Here is a 1101-nt window from a genome sequence, read left to right on the forward strand (position 1 = left end):
GCTCACAAATTATCCAAAATTAAATGTATAATATATTAATATATTAAGAAGAATGATACTTTTTGTTAGAATATATCGCAATCTTATATAATTGATGTTCTTTGCTTGTAACGTAAATAAAAAAATGGCAGTTACCCTAATTTGCGCATTAAATTTTTTTTTAGGATAAGAGATTGAACATAGTCAAATTTGGACAACTTATAAAAAATTTATATATATAATTTATACAAGTAAAGGATGGAAACATTTCAAAGTATGGCTACGAGATAACTTTTTGAAAAGTTTATGACATTCACATGTTTTACACGTTCATATTTAGCTTTTAAGTACTAATCCCTTTTAGGGTGGAGTCCCATGAAGCGTATTTGCCGCGTATCGCGTAACCGCGTAACCAATCAATAATCAGTAAAACGCGAAACCACAACAGCGGATCGCTTCTGATTGGTTACGCGGTTACGCGATACGCGGTAAATACACCTCATGGGACTCCAGCCCTACACTGAGTTTGATACGCATATTAACTATAGTGTGTGTGTGTGTTAGGGCTCTCGCACATGAAATGCATAACATAGCATAAGCATAACATAAGCCCGCTAAACCAATGAGCATCTTATGTAAATCAATATGGCGACATTATGCTAGATGCTCATTGGTCCAGCAGTCTTATGTTATGCTTATGCTCTGTTATGCATTTCATGTGCGATAGCCCTAACTCTATTAAATTATCTTCATTTCAGCAATGTATTCAAAGAATGATGTACTAAATTGATACAGTATGCATTAAAATGATTAATTAAATGCACATATTGTATATATGTTTACAGGTATCGCCGAAATTAACCCTTAAGGCCGCAGCACACGCTCTTGCATAACGCATAATGCATAGTACATAAAGGAATCAACCGATCAAAATTCTTCTTTCCCATGGAATGGGAGGAAAGGAAAGATTCTGATTAGTTAATTCGCTTATGCACTATGCATTATGCGTTATGCAAGAGTGTGTGCTGCGGTTTTTAAGGCTATCGCACATAAAATACATAACGGAGCATAAGCATAACATAAGGCCGCTAAACCAATGAGCATCTTATGTAAATCAATATG

The sequence above is a fragment of the Trachymyrmex cornetzi genome, unplaced genomic scaffold (assembly GCF_001594075.2).
Source record: "Trachymyrmex cornetzi isolate Tcor2-1 unplaced genomic scaffold, Tcor1.1 scaffold922, whole genome shotgun sequence".
Classification (NCBI taxonomy): Eukaryota; Metazoa; Arthropoda; class Insecta; order Hymenoptera; family Formicidae; genus Trachymyrmex; species Trachymyrmex cornetzi.